The sequence below is a fragment of the Tamandua tetradactyla genome, chromosome 9 (assembly GCF_023851605.1).
Source record: "Tamandua tetradactyla isolate mTamTet1 chromosome 9, mTamTet1.pri, whole genome shotgun sequence".
NCBI classification, from domain to species: domain Eukaryota; kingdom Metazoa; phylum Chordata; class Mammalia; order Pilosa; family Myrmecophagidae; genus Tamandua; species Tamandua tetradactyla.
This window is the reverse complement of record NC_135335.1, coordinates 44,028,347-44,050,235: the sequence shown is the minus strand read 5'-3', so window position 1 is coordinate 44,050,235 and position 21,889 is coordinate 44,028,347.

Below are 21,889 nucleotides of genomic sequence, written 5' to 3'. Positions count from 1 at the left end.
GGGTTACATCTCCAGGGAGATGATCTGATTACATATAGTATTGAATAGGGATTTTTCTGCCTTCATGAAATGGGATTTTCATTAAAACATGGTTTTTCAAGGGTACATACATCCTTTCACACCAGCACACATACATGGGTAAATCCAAATTGATCATGTTGTATGATTCTTATTGCCGGTTGTTGGATTTGGTTACTTTGTATTTTGTTGAGGAATTTTGCATATATAGTCATAAGAGAAATTGGTCTGTAGTTTTCTTTTCTTGTGTTATCTTTATCTGGCTTTGGAATGAGTATGGTGTTGCTGTTGTAGAATGAACTAGGGAATGTTCCCTCCTTTTCATTTTTTGGAAGAGTAGCAGGATTGGTGTTCATTCTTCTTGGAATGTCTGGTAAAATTCCCCTGTGAAGCTGTCTGGTCTTGGGCTTTTCTTTGTTGAGAGGCTTTTGATGACATTTAGTCTCTTTACTAGTTACTGGTGTGTTGAGATCATCTGTTGTTCTTGAGTCAGTGCAGGTGGTTTGTGTGTTTCTAGGAATTTATCCTTTTCTTTTAGGTAATCTCATTTGTTTGTGTACAGTTGCTCATTGTATCTTCTTATAGTTCTTTATGTTTCAGTGTGTTCAGTAGTAATTTCCTGCTTTTCATTTGCGATTTTAGTCACTTGTGTCCTCACTTTTTTTCTTCATCAGCTTAGCTAAAGGTTTGTCAGTCTTATTGATCTTTACAAAGAACCAACTTTTGTTTTTTTTTTTGATTCTCTCTATTGTTTTTTAAATACTCTATTTAATTTATCTCCACTGTAATCTTTGTTATTTCCTTTCTTCTGTTTGCTTTGGGTTTATTTTGCTCTTCTTTTTCTAATTCTTTCAGTTTCAAGGTTAGGTTTCTGATTTAAAATATTTCTACTTTGTTATTGTAAGCTTTTAGACTATAAATTTCCCTCTCAGCACTGCCTTTGCTGCATCCCATAAACTGGCATGTTGTATTTTCATTTTCATTCACATCATGCATTTTCATTCTCATTTCACATTGATTTCCTTTTTAACCCTTTACTTGTTTAATTTTCACACATTTGTGAATTTTCCATTTCTCCCTCTGTTATTGATTTCTAACTTCGACCTATTGTAGTCACATACATTGTATGATTACAGTATTTTTTAATTTGAGACTTATTTCATGACTTAAGATTTTGTCTGTGCTGGAGAATTATCCATGTGCTCTCTCAAGAAGAATGTGTATTCTGTTGCTGGGTAAAATGTTCTCTATATATCCGTTACATCTAGATGGTTTAGATTATTATTCAAGTCTTGGATTTCCTTATTGATCTTCTGTCCAGATGCTCTAGCTATTGTTGAAACTTATGTGGTAAAGCCTCCTAACAATAATGTAGAATAATCTATTTCTCCCTTTGAATCTGTCAGTATTTGCCTCCTATATTTTGGGGCTCTGTGTTAGGAACATATGTATTTAAAATTGTTACATCTTCTTATTGAATTGACCATTTTATCATTAAATAGTGACCCATCTTTGTCCCTCATAACTGGTTATGACTTAAACTCTATTTTACCTGACTCTCTTTTTTAAAAAAAAATATTCTTATTGAGGGTGCATGGGTGTTTCAGTGGTAGAATGCTTGCCTTCCATGCGGGAGACATGGGTTCGATTCCCAGACCATGCACGCCCACCCCCCCAAAACAAACAAACAAAAACTTCTACAGTACTAGCTAGAGTTGGTTGACATATTGAAAATATTTTTATTGAGAAATGTTCACACACAGTCCATCCACAATATGCAATCTATGGCTCACAATATCATCATATAGTTGTGTACTAATCACCATGATCATTTTTAGAACATTTGTATCACTACAGAAAAAGAAATAAAAAGAAAGCAGAAAAAACTTACATATCCCATACCCCTTATCTCTGCTTCTCATTGGCCACTTGAATTTTAATCTACCCATTTTTTGAAACCTCTAGTCCCCCTATTATTTATCTATTTATTTTTCCTAATTTTTTTGCTCATCTGCCTGTATGCTGGATAAAAGGCGCATCAGACACAAGGTTTTCACAATCACATGATCACACTGTAAAAGATACATAGTTATACAATCTTCTTCAAGAACCAAGGCTACTGGAACACAGTTCAGCAGTTTCAGGTACTTCCCTCTAGCCACTCCAATGCACCCTACACTAAAAAGAGATATCTATATAATGCACAAGAATAACCTTGAGGATAACCTCTTGACTCTGTTTGAAATCTCTCAGCCACTGAAACTTTATTTTGTCTCACTTCTCTCTTCCCCCTTTTGGTCAAAAAGGCTTTCTCAATCCCATGATGCTGGGTCCTAGTTCATCCCAGGAGTCCTGTCCTACACTGCCAGGGAAATTTATACCCCTGGGAGTCATTCTCATGTAGGGAGGAGGACAGTGAGTTCACCTGCCAAGTTGGCTTAGAGAGAGAGGCCATACCTGACCAACAAAAGAGGCTCTCTAGAACCTCTTTTATAACCGTACATAAGGTGACTCTTATGTATAGTTATAAATAGGCGTAGCTTCTCCTTTACAGGAATAAGCTTCCTGGGGGTGAGCTCCAAGATCAAGGGTTCAGCCCATTGAATTGTTGTCCCCACTACTTGTGAGAATATCAGGAATTCCCCAAATGGGGAAGTTTAATATTTTCACCTTTCTTCCCAGGCCCCCAGTGGGACTTTGCAAATTTTTAAGAATTTTCTGCCCAAATTACTCTGGGATATATCGGGGCATCACACTAACCTGGTCAAACCAACAAAATATCACACCCTTTTCAAGATTCCGTGTAGTTATGGTGTTCCAATAAACTGGCTATACAAGTTAGATAATGCACAACCTAAAATTTAAATTTCACACCAAATATCTCTTTTTTTGGTCTCACACAGAAGTTGGAGTTTTAAAATATGGACCATATTATCCTTTACCCTATATTCTGATTTACCTTAGTTCTATCCAAATCAGCTTCATTCGATCTCTAGTTGAACCCTGATCACTTTTTAAACTTTTTTTAAACAGGTTGCTGTATGGGATAATGTTGACTTACACAGCTTCAGAGCTGTAACTCAGAGTCTCAGGTGTTACATAAATACTGGAAGTTTTACTTGACTCTCCTTTGCTTGCTACTTGCTTGATATATTTTTCATCTTTTAACCTCCTTATGACTTTGAGTTGAAGATGAGTCTCTTGCAGACAGCATTTGTTGGATCATGTTTTTTAAATCTATTCTGCCAATCTCTAACTTTTGACTGGAGAGTTTAATCCATTTATTAAAGTAACTACTGATAATGCACTACTTTCTTCTGCCATTTTGCTATTTAGTCTTTGTAAGTCTAATGCTATTTTTTGTTCTTCAGTTTCTCTGTTAATACCTATATACATATTTATTTGATTTTTGATTGTTTTGTATGATACTGTATCGGGTCCCTTATCATATGTATTTTTAATATATTTTCCTTGTGGTTACCATGGGGTTAAAATTTAACATCCTAAATAGATAACAATTGTATTGATTTAATACCAACTTGATTTTAATAACATATGACACACCCTGTTCCTATATTCCTTTGTTCCCCTACCATTTTTTGTACTTGTTACAAATTATCTTTGTACACTGTATGTCCAAAACCATAGATTTATTATTATTATTTATGCATTTCCATTTTAGGACTTGCAGGAAGTAAGACATGGAATTACATACTAAAAATATAATGCAATAATACTGACATTTATAATTACCCAAATGGTACCTTTACTGGAAGTGGCATATTACTTTTATGTCACTTTGAACCACAGTTCACTGTCCTTTCCTTTCTGTACGAAGAATTCCCTTTTAGCACCCTGCAACAGTCTGGTCCAGTGTTGACGAACTCCCTTAGCTTTTGTTTATCTTGGAATGTCTTAATCTGTCCTTTCTTTTTTTTTGGGGGGTGGTGGTGCATGATCTGGGAATCGAACCTGGGTCTCCCACATGGAAGGTCTGCATTCTACCACTGAACAACCTGTGCACCTCTACCACTGAACCACCTGCATCCCTTCATTTTTGAAAGAAAGCTTTGCTGGATATAAAATTCTCGTTTGGCAATTATTCCCTTTCAGCACTTTAAGTATTTTGATTCACTGCTTTCTTGTCTCCACATTTTCTGATGAGAAATGGACATTTAATCTAATTAGGATTCACGTGAACATAGCACATGGCCTTCCCCTTGCAGCTTTCAGAACTCTTTTTCCTTTGTATTTGTATTAGCTAGGGTTCTCTAGAGAAACAGAATCAGCAGGAAATATCTGCAGATATAAAATTTATAAAAGTGTCTGATGTAACTGTGGGAATGTAGAGTCCAAAATCCACAGGGCAGGCTGTAAAGCTGGGAACTCCAATGAAGGGTCTGGTCAAACTCCACAGGAGAGGCTCGCCGGCCAAAGCAGGAAGAGAGACTGTCTCTTCTGAAGCCTCCTTAAGAGCCTTCCATTGATCAGATTAAATGTCACTCATTGCAGAAGACACTATCCTTGGCTGATTACAAATGGAATCAGCTTTGGATGCAGCTGACATGATCATGATTTAATTCTATGAGATGTCTTCATAGCAACAGACAGGCCAGCACCTGCCCAACTAGACAAACAGGTACCACCACCTGGCCAAGTTGACACATGAACCTGACTATGACAGTATTCAACAATTTGATCAATATGGGGAAAATTTTTCTTCAAGTTTATCCTGCTTGTGTTATCTAGGATTCTTGGATATGCATATCCATGTCTTTTCCTAAGTTTGGGGAATTTACTGTCATTGTTTCTTTGAATAGTCTTTCTGTCCCTTTCCTTCTTTCTTCTTCTTTTGGGATCTCCGTAAGGCATATTGGTGTTTGATGGTGTTTCAGAGGTCTCAGACTATTTTTGTCTTTTATAATTCTTTTTTCTTTGTTTTCTTTAGCCTGACTCATTTCTATTGTCTTGTACTTGAGTTTGCTGATTTTTCCTTCTGGTAGACCAATATGCTGTTGAAACCTTCCTGTAATTTTTCATTTTAGTTATTTTAGTCTTCAACTCCAGTAGTTCTGTTTGGTTCCTTTTAAAAGTTTCTAACTCTTTATTGAGATTCTTGTACTGTTCATTCATTACTTCCTGATATCCTTTAGTTCTTTCTCTGTATTTTCCTTCATTTCCTTGAGCATATTGAAGATCATTTTTTAAAAAATGCCTTTTCTATGTCTATAATCTGGTCTACTTTATTGATGTTTTCTGGATTTATATCCTGTCCCTTTGAGTGGGCCATCCTTTTCCATTTCTTTGTCTTGTAGTCTTTTGTTGTATACTGAACATTGTATTTTTAAATATTAGCTCTGGGATTTATTCCTTGAGATGTCTGTTTCTTGGGTTTGTCATCAGTTGGTAATTGACGGAGATTTTCTTGAGTGTCAGCTCTCCTATCAAGAATGTCTGCTCACAGTGAATGCAAAGTGCAGGGTCCCCACTGCCTTTTCTGGGCCTGTGTCTTGTCCTGGGTTTGTGCTTGCTAGCGGCCTTACGAGTTCCCTTGTTTACAGGAGTTTGGATGTCTCCTCTACTTTCCTGGAGACAGACCTTCTCCCTCTTCACAGGTGTTCCAACTCTGGAATTAAAGCCTTTGCTCTAGGATGTCAGCCTCAATTGTTTCTTAGACTGCCTTTGTTGTCTCAAGCTGCTTTCACCTGGAGGGCAAATTCTGGGGGCGAGGCACACTGAAGAAGAGTTTCCAAGGTGTGTCTCTACAGCCAGAACATGGCCAAGAACCCACAAAATGAAGAGTAGCAGGAGCTTTTTCTAAGGCTCCTCCAAACTGCTTTCTTGAATTTCCCAGCAAATGCCACCCCTCCAACAGTCCTCTGCAGCCTTGAGGAAATGAACCATTTTTAAGTCTCCTCTGCCACCAATGTCTGGGTAGGTTGGGGCAATGGCTGCCTTCAGAGCTGATCAGTAATTGGTCTGTGCTCACCCTGGATCTTAGGGCAGTCGATTTTTACGTCCTTTTCTGGCCCCAAGAAGTGGGTCCCACTACTGCCTGCTACTGGAGTGCGAGCCAGGCTATAGTAACTGCTGTGTAGAGAGAGCAGTTTACTCATAGCTGCTGTAATTTACCAGCCTCTTTCTCTTGCTCTTCTCTGGATGCTGCTGCATCCTGGAGTTTCAAAATACTTGATTCAGACACTTTCTGCCTGTTGAAATGATTCCTGGAGCTCCCTACTTTTCCATCTTCTCATAGCCCTCCCTCAGACATATACAGATTTGAACTAAGCCTGTGCTTGTACACTGAAGAAATACTTCTTGTATATGGTTGCTTCAGTAGACATATCAGTGTTAGCTTCATTGGATATTTGATGATGAGCCACAAACAATTCTCAAGTCACTATAACTGATGGCCTTAAAACATTTTTTTCCAATGTCATTGGCCTCATTTCAACGAGTCTCATTAATTAAGTGAATTGCCTTAATCTCTTGCATGCTGACAAACACATTTTGTTCAAGACCAAATATTAGATAATGTTTTGTTCACCACAATCCATCTAAAAGGATTTTTTTTTTTTCATCTGGGTTCACAGTAGCATCTTCCTCACCATTACTAATGCTCTTCTCCCTACCTGTATTTAACACTACCATTTCAGTCACTTCCCCGTCACTCAAGGAAAGCACAGGCCACTCAAGGAAAGCGCAGGTATAATGGTTAAAACTCAGTATTCTTCAGTGGCCGCTTTCTTTGCTTATTTTTGCTTGATAGATTTTTTTTGTGTGTAAGCAAGGTGGTTTATTGTCTCTTTTCTATTCAAGACCTGACATCCTTCAGAATCTCCACATGCAAGTTCATTTTCAAATGTTCATTTTAAAAATCTGTGCCAAGCATTTGTGAATGTTGATTTATCAGCATTGTTTGAATTTTAACAGCTATGTAAATGGCATGATCAGGACTGAATTCTTTAAAGAAATTTTGAATGCCTTAGTTCCTTTTTCAATATAGCAAGGATGAAATTTTTTTTAAATGTTTAAACATACTCTTTATGGGGCATGGAATTCCTTGGTCATGGGCTTTATGGATGTCACATTGTGGGGAAATAAACATTGACAACTTTAGTTTTCACAAGAAGTTCAGGAGAGAGAGATGCAAATAGATGTCCAGGGGCAATAATATTTTTTACTATTTTCTTCCAGTCTACCTGTGCCTCTAAATGAAGTGTTATTATACCAGATAGAGAAAGGTTTATTTGGTTACCTTGTGTTCTCTTTATTTTTTTCTGTGAACAGCTTTATTGAGCTATAATTCATATATCATATGATTTACAAATTTACATTGCCTAATGCAATGGTTTTTAGTATTTTCACAGAGACGTGCAAACATCGCCATTATTTAATTTGTAACATTTTCATTATCCCCAAACAAAACTGTGTACCCACTGGCGGTCACTCCCCATTGTCCCCTCCTCTCCTGACACGCCCTGCAACTAATCTATTTTTTGTTGCTATGGCTTTGCCTATTCTGGTTATTTCATATCAATGGAATCATACAATGTATTCCCTTTTGTAATAAGCTTCTTTCATTTAGCCTAATGTCTTCAAGGTTCATCCATTAGATGTTGGCTTTTCTCAGTTATTACTGTTTTTTTTCCCTATCTCTTTGCAGTATTGGCATATGCAAGCACAGTCAACCTGTTTTTTATAATCCTGAGAACCTCTTGGTACTCTCCATTGTTAGTGTTTTTCTAAGAATATAGCACTGGTTCAGAGCTGTTTTATTTTTGTCATATGTTCAGGGCTAAAGTTTTTATCAGATATTATCTTTGCAAATTTTTCAGTGTAACTTTCACATTAATCAGCAGACTTTTCACCTCTTATTTTTATGATATTTTATACTCTGGCATATCTTTGTTTTCTTTAGCTGATATTTGGAATATTCACACTTACTGTCGATGTCCAGTTCTTCAAACTATATTTTAGCATGTTTCATGACCAGAAAAGCAGTCACTGGCATATGTCTGCTTTCTGTTAAAAAAGTCCATTCAACACACTGTGAAGACCTTCATTTTTTAATTCTTTGCGATATTTTCCTATTTATAAGTATTACTTTGTCATAATTATCACTGTGAAAATCCCACAATTGGAGTTCTTTCTTTAAATCACGTATATTCTTCACCATATTTCACAGCAGATGTCTCACATGTAGACCTTGATTAAGTTTATTCAATGACTGCTTTCTGAGACTTTCTTCTTCTTTTGTATATGTAATTATTTTGGACATTTTCGTAGTGAAAAATCAAAAGTTACAAAATAGCAAAGAAAAGTAGAGAAGCTTATGACTGACAGATCCCTGAAACACAACTGGCACTACATTTCAGTGCAAGTTGGGTTTTGTCACAAATGACTTTGGTGATAAATTTAAGGCTAAGTAAACATTCTGTTTTTAAAACTTTTCAGCTTTTTAGGAGTGAAGATTTGGGATGAGTGGCCTGTATCTCTTGAGTTCAGTGCTCCTCTCTGTGTTTCCAGAGTCGTTTGCACAGATTTTTATCATAGTGCTAGGCACCTTGACTTGAAATTGTTTCCATATCTCTCATCTCTTTTTGGCATGTGCAGGCTCCAGGAATTGAACACTGGTCTCCCTCCAGGCTGCAATAACTCTACCACTGAGCTACCCCTGCACTGCTGTCTTAGTCTCGCATCTCTTTTTGCACTCAGCGTTGAAGTACCACATCTTTTTTTCTTCCAAGGTCACACAGCTTTTTTTCTTTATGAGAGCAGGTTTGGATTTACAGAATAATCACGCATAAAATACAGGATTCCCATATACCACCCCACCGCCAACACCTTGCAATGGTTTAAACAATTGTAACAGTTGATGATAGCACATTTTTATAAGTTTACTGTTAATTAAAGCCTACAATTTAAGTTAAGAGTTCATTGTTTTTGTAGTGCACTTCCATGGATTTTTTTTTTTTTTAATGGACAGGCACTGGGAATCAAACCTGGGTCTCTGGCATGGGGCAAGAACTGTGCCTGCTGAGCCACCATTGCCTGCTCTCCATGGATTTTCAAAATGCAATTTTATTGAGATATATTCATATACCATATGATAATCCAAAATATACAATAAGTGGTTCACAGTATCATCGTATAGTTTGCCATATTCATCACCACAATCAATTTTTGAACATTTTATTACTCCAAAAAATACATATAAGAATGAAAATGAAGAAGAATGCCCAAAACATCCCAGACCCCTTATGTACTCTGTTATTTATTTATTTTTTGTCCTTATTTTTTACTCATCTGTCCATATACTGTATAAAGGGAGTGTCACCCACCAGGTTTCACAATCACACTATCACACCATGAAAGATACAGTTGTCTTCAAGAATTAAGGCTACTGAGGGCGGGCCACAGTGGCTCAGCAGGCAGAGTTCTTGCCTGCCATGCCAGAGACCTGAGTTTGATTCCCAGAGCCTGTCCACTAAAAAAAAAAAGAAAAATCAAGGCTGCTGGAATACAGTTCAATGGTTTCCAGTATTTCTTTCTAGCTGTCTAACATACTACAAACTAAAAAGGGATATCTATATAAGGCATAAGAATAACCTCTAGAGCAACCTCAACTCTATTTGAAATCTGTCAGTCACTGAAACTTTGTTTCATTTCTCTTCGCTGTTTGGTCAAGAAGGCATTTTCAGTCCCCTGATTCCAGGCCCAGGCTCATCCCCTGGAGTCATGTCCTACATTGCCAAGGAGATTTACACCACTGGGGGTCATGTCCCATATGGTGGGGAGAGAGGTGAGTTCACTTGCCAGGTTGGCTTAGAGAGAGAGAGACTGCATCTGAGCAACAAAAGAGGTTCTCTGGGGTGACGCTTAGGCATCGTTATGAGTAGGTTTAGCCTATCCTTTGCAGGAATGCTTTGTAAATGCAAGCACCAAGATCAAGGGCTTGACCTATGAAATTGGTAGTTCCCAGTGCTTGGGAGAATACCAGAAATTACTCACGTGGGGAAGTTTAAATATTTCCACATTTTTCACATGTCCCTCAGGAAGACATTTTTATTCTCTGCCCAAAAGTACTCTGGGATGTATTAAAAATACCATACTAACCTGTACAAACTAACATGATCTCACCCCCTGTTCAAGTTTCCATAACATTATGATAGAATTAATGGACTGTAAAAGTTAAATTAGATAGTGTGCTACAGAAAATATAAATTTTGTACCAAATAAATATCTCTTCCTTTGTTCTCACATAGAAGTTGAAATTTTAAAATACTGTCAATATCATCCTTTAAAACTGCTTCATTCATATCTCTTGTTGAAGTCTGATCTCTTTTTCAGCTTTTTAAACAGTTGCTGTGTGGCGTATTACTGAATTTCATAGTTACAGAACTCTAGCTCTGAGTCTCAGGTGTCACACAGATACCCAAAGTTCCAGGGACTGACCAGATTATATGCAAAGAGCTCAGCATCTCAGAATTAGGAAATAATCATTACAACTCAGGAATAGATGTGACTGTTGTAAGACCTTATAACATAGGAGCCCTTACAATAAGCCTTCCCCTGATAATCCATACTCTTAGATTCGATTCTCAGAGTTTGTACATTATAGTTAGTCATATTAGTGAGGCCTTATAATGTTTGTCTTTTTGTTTCTGGCTTATTTCAGTCACTATACAGTCCTCAAGGTCCATTCACCTAGTTGCTGCTTCACAACTTCATTCCTTCTTGCAGCTGCTTATGTTCCATTGTATGTATATACCAGTTTACCTTACCGTTCCTCAGTTGATGTACCCTTCGGCCACTTCCTTCCATTGCAAATCCAAACAAAATGGCCACGTTAAACACCAGCGTGCACATGCCCGTTCATGCTCCTGTTCTCCGTTCTTCCAAGTATATTCCTAATAACAGGGTTGCAGGATCATATGGCGTCCCCACCCCTAGTCTCCTATGGAACCACCACACTGCCCTCCAGATAGGCTATACCATTTTACTGTCCTACCAACAGTGAATAGATACATTCCTCTCTCCACATTTTCTCTAGCATTGGTATGTTTCTGCTTATTTTTTAAACAGTTTTATCCACACACCATACAATCCATCCTAAGTAAACAATCAATGGTTCCTGATATAAACACATAGTTATGCACTTACCACAACAATCTATATGAGGACATTTCCATTTCTTCTCAAAGAAAGAGGAAGAGGAAGAGGAAGAAAAAAAAGAAGAATAAAAGATAAAAAATTAAAAAAATTAAAAAATTAAACTCAAAAGGAGAAACAACAGCAACAATACCAAGAATCCCATAACCCTCCCTTGCATCTCTCTCTTATTGACTTTGGTATATTGCCTGTGGTAGTTAAATTCAGTTGTCAACTTGGCCAGGTGAAAGCACCTAGTTCTGTTTCTGTGGACATGAGCCAATGGTACGTGAACCTCATCTGTTGTTAATTAAATCTGCAGTCGGTTAGGAGGCGTGCCTGCTGCAATGAATGATGTTTGACTTAATTGGCTGGTGCTTAAATGAGAGAGTTCAACATAGCACAGCCCAAGCAGCTTGACATTCCTCATCTCAGCACTCGCAGCTCAGCCCAGGCCTTTGGAAATGCAGAAAGAAGTCACCCCGGGGAAAGTTGTTGGAACCCAGGGGCCTGGAGAGAAGGCCAGCAGAGACCATCTTGTGCCTTCCCACATAAGAAAGAACCTCAGTGGAAAGTTAGCTGCCTTTCCTCTGAAGAATTAACAAAATAAATCCCCTTTTATTAAAAGCCAATCCATTTCTGGTGTGTTGCATTCTAGCAGCTAGCAAACTAGAGCATTGCCTTTCTTACATTTACTGGAAGCATATTACAATTGTTAGCTATAAACACTAGTTTGCATTGATTGTATTTTTCCCATATACTATCCCATTTTCTTGAAATGTTGATATTCATTTGTTCTCCCTCATGTAAACACATTCTTGTATTTGTGCATTTAATCACCATTGTTGACCACTCTAGGTTTCACTAGGTTATACAGATCTAGTTGTTATCTTTTATTTTTCCTTCTGAGGTCATCCATGCCTCTTTCAACCGTACTCACACTCATCTAAATGTGGTCACCTAAATATGGTTAAGAATTGACATCTTAACCATATTTAGTCTTCTATTCCATGAACATGGTATGCCCTTCCATTTTTTTAGGTCTTCTTTGATTTCTTCTACCAGTTTCTTGGAGTTTTCTGTGTATAGGTCTTTTGTGACCATGGTTAAATTTATTCGTAAATAGTTGATTCTTTTGGTTGTTATTGTGAATGGAATTTTTTACTTGATTTCCTCCTCAGACTGCTCATTATTACTATATAGAAGACTACTGAGTTTTGCATGTGTGTACCTTGCCATTTTGCTGTACTCATTTATTAGCTTTAGTAATTTTTGTACATTTTTTCTGGATTTTCTATAGATACTGTCATGTCTGCAAATAGCGAAAGTTTACTTTTTCCTCTCCAATTTGGATGCCTGTTCCTGATCTTAGTGGGAATGCTTGGAGTCATTCCCCATTGAGTATGATGTTAACTGTGGACTTTTCATATATTCCCTTTATCATGTTGAGGAATTTCCCTTATATTCCTTTACTTTGAAGTGTTTTCAGCAAGAAACAATGATGAATTTTGTCAAACGATGGTGAATTTTGTCAAATGCTTTTTCTGCATCAATTGAGATGATCAAGTGTTTTTTCCACTTTGATTTATTGATGTGGTATATTACATTTAGTGATTCTCTTGTTTTGAACCAGCCTTGTATACCTGAAATATATCCCATTTGGTCATAGTGTATAATTATTTTAATGTGCTGCTGGATTCAATTTGCTAGTATTTTTTAGAGGATTGTTGCATAAAGAGATTGGTCTGCAATTTTCTTTTCTTGTAATATCTTTGTCTGGCTTTGGTATTAGCATGATGTTGGATTTATAGAATGAGTTAGGTAGCTTTCTCTCCTTTTCAATTTTTTTAAAGTGTTTGACCATGATTGGTACTAATTCTTTTTTGAATGTTTGGTAGAATTCACATGTGAAACCATCTGGACATGTGCTTTTCTTTTTTGGAGCTTTTTGATGATGGAGTCAATCTTTTTACTTGTGATTGATTTGCTGAGGTCATCTGTTTCTTCTTTAGTCATTGTTGGTTGCTCATGTTTTTCTAGGAAATTGTACATGCACTCTACATTGTCTAGTTTATTAGCATATAGTTGCTCATAGTATCCTCTCATTATTTCCTTTATTTCTGCAGGGTCAGTAGTTATGTTCCTTCTCCCATTTTTAATTTTATTTTTCTGCATTCTCTTTCTCTTTCTTTTTGCTAGCCTAGCTAATGATCTGTGTGTCAACAAGCCCAGGTGAGTGTGCCCAGTTGTCTGGTCAGGGAAGCACTGTCATAACTGATACTGCAGGGATATTTTGTGGCTGGTTGATAAACCAGAAGGCTGGTGTATTAAATCATCAGTCAGTTGACTGCATCTGTGGCTGATTATATTTATGATCAACTAAGGGGTGTCTCCTGCACACAAGTTGGATTTGATCCAATTGCTTGGAGATTTTTAAGGGAGAAGAGATAATTTTCACTGCTTCTCAGCCAGCCAGCCTCTGCTGTGGAGTTCATTGAGACTCTTCATTGGCATTGCCAGCCTCTCAGCCTGTCTTATGGATTTTGGACTCTTGCAGTCCCACGGTTGTGTGAGACACTTTAATAAATCTTGTATTTGCAAATATCTCCTGTTGGTTCTGTTTCTCTAACACAGGGTCCATCAATTTTATTGATTTTTTTCAGAGAACCAACATCTTGCTTTTTTAATTCATGTTCTCAATTTCATTTATTTATGTTCTAATTTTTGTTATTTCTTTCCTTCTGTTTGCTTTGGAGTTAGTTTGCCGTTCTTTTTGTAGTTCCTCCAGGTGATGAGTTAATTCTTTGATATTTGCTCTCTCTTCTTTTTTTTTTTTTTTTTTTTTTTTTTTTTTAAAGGAAAGACAGAGAGAAGGAAGGAAGGAAGGAAGGAAGGGAAACATAGACAGATAGAAGGAAGGAAGGATAGAAGGAAGGAAGGAAGGAAGAAAGGGAAACATCTTTAAACATTTTCTTGTTTTATTGTATTTTGTTTTTCCGTTTTTTGTTACATGGGCTGGGGCCGGGAATCGAACCGAGGTCCTCCGGCATAGCAGGCAAGCACTTTGCCCGCTGAGCCACCGCGGCCCGCCTCTTCTTTTTAAATATAGGTATTTAGGGCAATAAATTTCCCCCAGCACCATCTTTGCTGCATCTTACAGGTCTGATATTCTGTGTTTTCATTTTCATTTGCATCAAGATATTTTCTGATTTCTCTTGTAATTTCTCCCTTGTTGTTTAAGAGTGTGTTGTTTAGCCTTTATATATTTGTGAATTTTCCAACCTTTGGCTTGTTATTTATTTCCACCTTCTTGCCATTATGATTTCAGAAAATGTTTTGTATAATTACAATTCTTTTAAATTTATTGAGACTTGCTTTGTGACCCAACATGGGGCCTCTCAGAGAGAATGATCCATGAGCACTTAAGAAAAATGTGTATCCTGCTGTTGTAGGGTGTAATGTTCTATAATGTTTGTTAAGTTTAGTTCATTTATTGAACTATTCAACATCTTGGTTTCTTTATTGATTCTCTCTATATTTTCTACCCATTAATGAGAGTGGTGTGTTGATGTCTATAGCTATTGTTGATGAGGTGTCTACTTTTATCTTCAGCACTGTCAGTGTGTGTCTCATGTATTTTAGGGCCCTCTGGCTTGGTGCATAAATATTTGTGACTTTTATATCTCCTTGATGAATTGTCCCCTTTATTAATACATAGTGCCCTTCTTTGTCTCTTTTAATTGTTTTACATTTGAAGCCCAATTTGTCTGATATTAGCATAGCTGCCTCCACTCTTCTCTAATTCAAAGATATTGGAAATATCTTTTTCCAACCTTTCACTTTCAATCTACTTTTGTCCTTGGTTTTAAAGTGAGTCTTCTGTAGACAGCATATAGATGGGTTCTGTTTTTTAATCCATTCTGCCAGCCTGTATCTTTTTATTGGGGAGTTTAATCTATTGGTGTTTAATGTTATTTCTGTAAAGTCAGTAGTTTCTTCTACCATTTTCTCTTTTGGATTGTATGTCATATCTTACTTTTTTCTCTCTCCCTCTTTTACCCTTCCTGATGGTCTTCGTGTCTACACTCTTCTTCAAATTTATCTCTTCTGTATTTTCCTAGCTGCCTGTAGAGTTCCATTTAGCATTTCTTGTAGAGTAGGTCTCTTATTCACAAACTCTCTCAGTGTCTGTTTGTCTGCAGATATTTTAAGCTCACCTTTATTTTTTTATTTTTTGCATGGGCAGACACTGGGAATTGAATCCGGGTCTCTGGCATGGTGGGTGAGAACTCTGCCTGCTGAGCCACCATGGTCCTGCCTCTCCCTTAATTTTGAAGGAGAGTTTTGGCAGACATGGAATTCTTGATTGGCAGTTTTTCTCTTTCAGTATCTTAAATATATTGCCTCCTCACCTCCATGGTTCCTGCTGAGAGATTGACACATAATCTTTTCAAGCTTCCCTTACATGTGATGGATTGCTTTTCTCTTGCTACTTTCAGAATTATCTGTCTTTGAAACATTTGATAATCAAATTAGTAAGTGTCTTGGATTAGGTCTTTTTTGATCTGTTCTGTTTGGGGTATGCTGCACTTCTTGGATCTGTAATTTTCTGTCTTTCATAGGAGATGAGAAATTTTCAGTGATTATTTCCTCCATTATTCTTTCTGCCTCTTTTCCCTTTCCTTCTCCTTCTGGGACACCCATAGCACATATATTCATGTGCTTCAAGTTGTCATTTAATTCCCTGAGAACCTGCTCATATTTTTCCTATTGTTCTTTTGTGTGTAGGATTTCAGATGTCCTGTCCTCTAGTTCACTAATCCTTTCTCTGTCTCTTCAAATCTGCTGTTGTAGGTCTCCATTGTATTTTCATCTCTTCTGTCATGCCTTTCATTTACATAAGTTCTTCCATTTGTTTCTTCAAGCTTTCAGGTCCTTCTTTATGTTCACCCAATATCTTCTTTATATCCTTCATCTGTTTTGCCAAATCTTCCCTTAGCTCATTGATTTGATTTTTGCATGTTTGTTTGAACATCTTTAATTTGTCATTTCAACTCCTATATCTCATTTGTAATGTTAGTTTATTCTTTTGACTGGACCATATCTTCATTTTTCCTATTACTCATAATTTTTTTGCTGGTGTCTAGCATCTGATTTCCTTCATTATTTTATTCTCAGGGTTATTTTCACTCTTTTACCTAGGGTTTTCTTATAGGTTGGCTTTGTTCTCTATCTGTTCTTTGGCGGTCTGTTCAAATTACTCTAGTCCTCTAGCTATGCTGTTTCTGTTTAACTGATCAGAATTTTTCAGCTTTTATTTTTTTAGTTCCCGCCTTGCCTATATGTAACATTTTTTTTGAGAAGGGTCTCCCCAGGTATGGTCAGCCCCAATCAGATTTTCCCAATCAGAAAGGCAGCAGTCTTAGAAGAAGAGGGTAATCAGAATCAGGTTTCCCTCAGAGTGCAACCCAGCAGGTTGTCAGTCTTTCCTGTGAGTCTTCTAGTCTCTGTGCTGTTCTTATCTTGCCCAGTAGATGGTGCTTATTAGCCTGCAGCTCCCCAGCTGTGTAAAGTAATGTGATGCCTTTAATACTCAGCATGTCCTCCCTGCCAGGGTCATGGTTAAGCCAGAAGCTTTGGTGGAAAGTAAGCATATACTGCTGCTCTTTTTCAGCCCCTGGGGCTTGAACTCTCTGAAGGAAGGCCACCACTTGAGCTGGGCACCACCCTGTTTTCTTGGGAAAGAGACACTCTTTAGAGAATTATCTCCTTCACTTGATTCATTACTTTTTCTCTAAGACCTATCTAAACTTAGCCCTTACCTTGGTCCCACTGACAGTTGAAAATGCCTGAGGCTTTCTCTAATGAGCTACATCAAATAGTTTTAAACAGAGAAGAGGGGGAAAAAAGGAAAGGAAAAAACAGAAGAAAAAAAAAGAAATCCCTTTTCAGAGCCAGTCCCCATCCCCCAAGGCTCACCAGTCAAAAGCTAGGGCTGGTACCCAACTCTGTATACTCTGAGTGCCCTTCTTGGGGTACTCTGAGCTCAGCTGACTCCAAAAGCCTCCATCTTTATTCTTTTTTATTATTTTTCATCTTTTTTTTTTTTTTCTGTCATCCATGCCTTCTCTCTGTCGGGATTAAAACTGCAATTTATGTGAGTTATCTTGCTCCCAGCAGAAAGCATTTAATGATATGCCTTTAGGGAATTATCTCCTTCACCTGACTAGTTACTTTGTTTCTCAGACTTACCTTAATTCTGCCCTTGCCTGGGACAGTGCTGAAGTCTTAGAATGCCTACAGCTCTATCTAATGGTATATTAAGAAGTAAAAAGCAAAACAAAAAGAATGGAGAGAAGAGAAACAAATCCTTTGCAGAGCCGGACCCCAGCCACCTGGGTTTGCCAATCAAGAGTTGAAGTTGGTACCTGGTACTAGTGCCCCCTTTCTTGAGGCCCAGCCTTTTCCAGTACTTTGAGCTGATCCAAATTCTAAAGCCTCTTTTTTTCCCCATCAGCCCTGCCTCCTCTCTGCCTGGGCAAAACCTACCAGTTCCTTTCATACTTGTTCCAGTTTATCTGTGCTTGGAGCTTGTATTCAGCAGTCCAAATTTGTTAGTTAATTCCACAGTTGGAGCTTGGTTGACCTACCTTCCTTGTTCCTAGTAGAGAGGGCTTCTTTTCCCCTTGGGGGACCAACTCCAAGACAGCCTGCTATGCCGATAGGGGAGGGGTGCCAGCCTCCATGGCTTGGGGAACTTAATTCGGCATGGGATCTCAGCCATTCCACCCATCCCAAACTGGTGTATGACGTGTTTCCAGTTACAGAAGTCTCCCCAAAAGCTGTTCCAGACAGTTTTTGCCTATTAATTAGCTACCCTAGAGGACTAACTAAATTCTACACCTCACTACACTGCCATTTTACCCTGCCTCTTCATTCATGGATTTCAAAAATATTTTTATTCTATTACCATATATACAATCTAGCATTTCTCATTTTAATCATGTAAATATATATATATAGATGTATTTCAGTGCTGTTAAATGCATTCACAGTGTTGTGCTACCACTACCACCGTCCCTTACAAAAACATTTCCACCATTCCAAATAGGAATCTTATATGTTTTAAGCTCAACTTCCCATTCTCTATCTCCACCCTGTCCCCTGTTAATCTGTATTCTAGAGTCTGTCTATGACTTTACTTATTCAAATAATTTCATATCAGTAAACTCAAACAGTATTTGTCCTTTTATGACTGGCTTATTTCTCTCAACATGATGCTTTCAAGGTTTATCCGTGTTGTCACATGTATCAGGACTTCATTCCTTTTTATGGTTGAGTAATATTCCATTGTATGTAAGTAACATATTTTATTCATTCATTCAGTGGTTGATGTACACTTAGGTTGCTTCTATCTTTTAGCAGTAGTGAATAATGCCACTATGAATATCAGTGTGAAAATATCTGTTTGAGTGCCTGCTTCAAATTCTTTTGAGTATTTACCTACTAATGGGATTGCTGGCTCATATGGTAGTTTCTATACTTAGCTTTCTGAGGACTTGCCAAACTGTCTCCCACAGTGGCTGCGCCATTTTACATTGCCACCGACAATCAATGTGTGTTTCTGTTTCTCTGCATCCTCTCCAAACCTCATTATTTTCCATTTCTTAAATAGTAGCCATGGTTTTTTCCCCCCATGCATACCTTTATTTTATTACTCTTCTACCCATTTACTGGATAAAGGGACTACCTGTCACAAGGTGTTTGCACTCATTCGGTCACACAGTAAAAGCTATGTAGTTATACAATCATTATCAAATATCGAGGCTGCTTAGAATTACAGTTTAACAATTTCAGTATTTCCTTTTAGCTATTCCAGTTGTATTGGTTTGAAATTGTTTCATACCCCAGAAAAGCCATGTCCTTTTTCCTAATTCAGTCTTGTGGGGGCGGACTTATTGTTAAGGGTGGAAGCTTTGGTTAGATTCTTCCATGGAGATGTGACACACCAGTTGTGGGTGCTACCTTTTGATTAGATTACTTCCATGGAGAAATGAACCACAAGTTGTAGGTGTGACTTTTTGATTAGTTGGGGATATGACTCTGCATTCAAGCTGGGGCCTGATTAGTTTACTGGAGTCTTTTAAAGAGGGAAACATTTTGGAAAAGCATGGTTGCATTAGAGCTGACATAGATGCAGACATTTGGAGTGCTGACAGAGATGCCTGGATAGCCAGTATAGAGAAAGCTGAGATGCAGACATTTGGAAATACAGAAGCCCTGGAAGATGCCAGGAGCTGGGATAACTGACAGAAGTAGACAGGAACCAGAGCCCAGCAGGCATCACTATATGCCTTTCCATGAGATGCAAAACAAGCCAGAACCTGGAGCGAGCCAAGGGAAGCTCAGAGAAGAAATCCAGCATTTGCCTCAGAAATAAGCTCAGCAAGGATCAGCAGATGTCAGCCACATGCCTTTCCATGTGACAGAGGAAACCTGGACACCATTCGGCCCTTTCTTTGGAGTCAAGTTACCTTTATCTGGATGCCTTAGTTTGGACATTTTTATGGCCTTGGAACTGTTATCTTGTAACTTAATAACTGTCATTTATAAAAGCTAATCCATTTCTGGTGTATTGCATTCCTGCAGCATAAGCAAACTAAAACACGAATACACTAGAAACTAAAAGGAAATATCCATGTAATGATTCAGTAGCCAAAATAATTTGCTAGATCCTAATTTCTCAGTTACACGTCCTTCTTCTCATTCTTACTCTTCCACTCTTCCTGGATCTCTGGGCAGTGAAAGCGCCACACCTTTATTGCTCCATTTTGTCTCAGCGCCTCGTACCTAGGAGGCTTTTAGTAAATTTTTAATCAGTGCATAAGTACATACTTCTAGTGACTTAGGCGCCTAGGAGGGAGTGGCTGGTAAGGGCTAGAATAGATGGGAAAACGAAATGTCGGAAACAGGTTGCATATGTATACTAGAGTTTCTCAATAGCTGCACGAGTGACAGGCAAGTCTCTGTTGTGGAGGACTTTGTCCTGTGCATTGCAGGATGTGTAGCAGGGTCCCTTGCATTTACCCCCTGGATTCCAGGAGCACCTGCTGTCCCTGATGTTATAAACAAAAATATCTTCTAAACATTACCAGGTATTCCCTGTGAGCAAGAGTTTCCCACATTTGAGAATCACTGACATTTACAATTTTGAACTTTGACTTGTGATACCCACTCCCTGCAAACATTTAAATGTTACTCTCTCATTTACTTCCTGGAGAAATCAACCTACAGGAGTTTCTGATGTCTCATTTAGAAAATAGTGATAATAATAGTATATACCTCCAAGATGATTGTGAAGACTACGTGATAGCATGTAAAATTCCTGGCAAATAATGAGAACTCAATAACAGATAGCTTTGTAACTATGTCAGTAGTACTTGTATATACACAGCCCTCCAGGATTAAAGTGGGCAGGTATAGATCTGTATCTATTTATATCTACAACAATAACTATATCATCATCTATATGTATGTCATTTAAGTCTATATCTATATCACCTATATCTGTCTATATATCATCTACATCTATCTATGCCTCCAGGACCTACCGATCCATATCTCCATCATCTGTATCTATGTCTGTGCCTGCGTCTGCATCTGGGTCTACGTCTATCTATATCCCTGACTCATCTGCCATTGTGACATGGGAGTAGGCCCAATATTGTAGGGACAGCAAGCAGTGCATCCTCACCATTGCAGGCAGGGTCAGATTACAGTGACCTTTGCCTGTCTAGAGGTATAAAGAGAGGGCAGTTCTTGTTAAAGTAATAGACTCTAGCAATAGTGTCTGCACTTGATCTGATAAAAATTGGGGAAATACCTAAGGTTCCTGATGTGAGAGTAAATGTATTTCAGGAGACTCTGGAGTGGGAAAATGTTAGGGTTTGGAGGTGAACTAGGTGTGGTGATAAGATGATGGAGATCTGAGCTAGAATGGAGACTTTGCAATGGTGGATCCAAGAAATATCTGAAGGAAGCAATGTCATAATGTCATTACTGGTAGGAGGGGTGTGTGATATAATTGAAAGCATGTAGGATTTTGGATCAGAGGGATCAGAGTTGAATTCTTGGTTTCGCCAAATACTAGTTGTGGGCCTTTGGCAAGCAACTCAATGGTACTGAGCCTTAGTTGATCTCTAAAATGCTGATGATAATCCCTACACTGAGGGACTGTTGTGAGGGTTTGAGACATTGTATAAAGTTTAGTGAGAGATATTGGGTATTCAAGAAAAGGTAGCTGTAATTTATAGGGAATGAAGAAGGAGGGGCAATCAGAGCTGAGTGGGTGTGGAGTGTGGAGTAGCATCATAGATGGTGAGTAGAAGCAATATGGTTTAGTGTGAATGGACCGTTTCAGTGAGCAGCCTAATTTAAATCTGATTGTAGAGATAAGTAAATTTTCTAAAGCTAGACTTCCGGCAAACCAGCTTTACATTTTATAGTACCACTGGGTATCTGTGTGCCCCAGACCAGGGCATTTGTAGTTTTTATGAACCTAGATAGATTTGCATCTACTTGAATACAAAATCCACCCCTCCAAGAAGTGCCATGAAATACGACTGAAGAAATCCCTGATATTGTTTATACTGTGGACTGGATGTGGAACATGACAAATGCGAGTAATAGCTGAGAACCAATATTAGATCATGATGGC